General features: G+C 32.5%; 1 protein-coding gene across 1 annotated transcript in view; it reads left to right on the forward strand.

The window, feature by feature from the left end:
• LOC106468838 (exocyst complex component 6B-like) overlaps nucleotides 1-3,044 on the forward strand; it is a 42,706-nt gene that overhangs the window by 1,154 nt on the left and 38,508 nt on the right. The window lies entirely within an intron of this gene.

The following is a 3,044-nucleotide window of genomic DNA, read 5'->3' on the forward strand; positions in this document are numbered from 1 at the left end:
ACCCTATATCTAGTAATCTCCCGACAATTCCCGAAAGTTCGAGAGAAGGAGTGGCGTGATACTAGTCACATGACCTCGCTGACGCAACATAACCTTTGCGGCAGCGTTTGGTATACGTTAATTACAGTTATTGAAAGGATACTTGAAATTTCACACCAGGTGAAAATTTACAATTGAACACAATTTTTATCAATATGTAATATTAAATCGCACATTTTAGAATAAAATGACTTATTGCGCTTACTACTTGCATATTATCTACACAAAATATCATCGCGAACTTTACATATGAAGTATTCTTCTTCTAAATCCTCCTTTCTTCACCATAAAATATTTTTTTGTTCATTTAGTTCTTAATATTTGATAAATAAAATTAATCTGTTAAAACGTGCTGTTTGATCAGAAGCATTTCTTATAATGCCTATTATGCATCTTTACATCCTGTGGCTAAAATAGCTTTTTTTAAAAGAACAGAGATTTGTTGCTTTTAATTACATCCCAACATTAAACACTTGGTTAGAGGGAAAATTGAAGTTCTGCCTTAAATGTGGTTGGATACTTCAAATGGAACTGTCAGTATCCTTTCATGCAACAGTAGGTACAAATTTATATGTAGCACATTCTCCATTTACCAGGAAGGAGAGGAGAAATGTCAGCATCTGTTGATGTCTTGGTGGAAGGTGCGACATGACACATATTTCCACACAGACGCAGTTTAATAGCCCATTCTTCAAAAAATTATAAAATCCCAAAGGTCTTTCCCAGCCTTGAGAAACTGTAAATGTTATTCCTGTGCTCTCTACCAGCTAACGTTCTTTATAAGTATATTTAGTTATTTTCATTTTAATATTTATTATTTTATTTCATACACATTATAGTTAAATTTATCTGAATATATATAGTTTAATTATTTATTTTATATTTAGGTTATCCATTATAAGTCTGTTTTATTTACTTAGTTTCAGTATAGTTTCATTTTAAAGTGTCAATTGTTCTTAACTATTGTGTGATGTGAGAAGGCGGGATGGCTTAAATAAAGACCACTTGTTTGTGTTCATCAGACTTGTTTTTTTCTCTTTTTCTCACAGAACGTTCCACTCATCAAATTTTTAAAATTTTACTGTATGAATGTTTTTACATGTATGCTAAATAATCATTAAACAAAATACCAAAGATTACACTATCAAGAACATTTTGATGCTCATGAATAAGATTTGGTATGGGTCAAAATGGAATGGTAAGTGACAAAAGGGCCGAACATGCTTACTTACGCGTAGTCCTTAAGTAGCTGTGTTTTGTTTGCGAAAAAATGTTATATAGCAATCAAGGGTGAAAAATGCTCAACATAGTACATGCAAATCTGCCCACGTGCCAATGTTCTGGCAACACTGCCAATTGATGATGGAGAACTAGGGCTATTTCCACTGCAACTCAGAATGCAGTCGGTACGTGAAGACCAGTCATATGTCTAAGATTAACATCATCTGATGAAAAAATTGGCTAAGATATATATGTGCCATAGATAATGAACACACCTCAATCAAATTGGAATAGCAGTCTTCAATAATTAAGCTATTACAACATAACTGGACTTTTGTGCGACCCCTATTTCTGCTAAGAAAGCATTTTGCAGTGGTATTTCTGTTGTATTTTGAGTTAAATGTAAGGGTGAACAGAAGTAGATGGAACATGTCCGACAACTAACTAGCAGAGCAGTTAAGGCTTTATCTGAGTCAGCAATTAAGAGTTATTGAATGAGCTATTGTTAGAGCAGGTCACCGTGTTATATATTGTATCTGAAACGATTTGCAACCCTTATTTTTCAAACACTCAGTTGAAATTTCATGGGCAACAAAACTGGTACAGTGACCAGATAAATTACAATGGAAAGTACTAGTTACACTCTATTATCTTATGTTTATTTTATTGTGGTATTGACGGTAATTAGCTTCTTGACGCGCAGAAGACAGTAACTAAAACAGCTACATTTATTGGTCATTTGATAAGATATTATGTATATGTTGTTGTTTCCTCTTGTGTCAATCTGTGTGAATTCTGATATGTTTTGTGGTGGACAACGCAATTATTATCATCTAGATTGTGGGAATTGCAGTGGAAAACTTTGGATCCTCTTTTGTTATATATTGTGTTTTCTTATTTGTAGATGGCACTACAGTAGCAGATAGTGTGGTTACAGATATTTACAATCCTAGATAATTGTGAACATTATTTAGTGTCATTACGTATGTTATTGATTGGTCAGTTCTTGTATGAAGGTTATATGCATAAATTAAATGATGTTGGTGGATTACGATATACATATCTTACATCACACGTATATTCATTCATAATTGTTAGTTGCACTATACACACAAATATATAAAATGAAATTAAAATCATCAGAGTATATAGATATATAAAACTACTGTTCTACATCTCTTCGTATATAGATACATAAAACTACTGTTCTACATCTCTTCGTATATAGATATATAAAACTACTGTTCTACCTCTCTTCGTATATAGATATATAAAACTACTGTTCTACATCTCTTCGTATATAGATATATAAAACTACTGTTCTACCTCTCTTCGTATATATATATATATATAATAAAACTACTGTTCTACATCTCTTCGTATATAGATATATTTGATTTTATTTGTTTTATTATTTATTTGTTTTTAATTATGCACAAAGCTACACAAGGGCTATCTGTGCTCTCGCCCCCCCCCCCACGGGTATCGAAACCCGGTTTAGGTAGAACAGCAGTTTTATATATCTATATATGACCCCCAGTGGCACAGCGGTATGTCTGCGGACTTAGAACGCTAGAGTTTTATATATCTATATACGAAGAGAGGTAGAACAGTAGTTTTATATATCTATATACGAAGAGATGTAGAACAGCAGTTTTATATATCTATATACGAAGAGAGGCTGTTCTACATCTCTTCATATATAGATATAAAAACTACTGTTCTACCTCTCTTCGTATATAGATATATAAAACTGCTGTTCTACATCTCTTCATATATAGATA

This window comes from Limulus polyphemus, unplaced genomic scaffold (genome assembly GCF_000517525.1).
Source record: "Limulus polyphemus unplaced genomic scaffold, Limulus_polyphemus-2.1.2 Scaffold3184, whole genome shotgun sequence".
Taxonomy (NCBI): domain Eukaryota; kingdom Metazoa; phylum Arthropoda; class Merostomata; order Xiphosura; family Limulidae; genus Limulus; species Limulus polyphemus.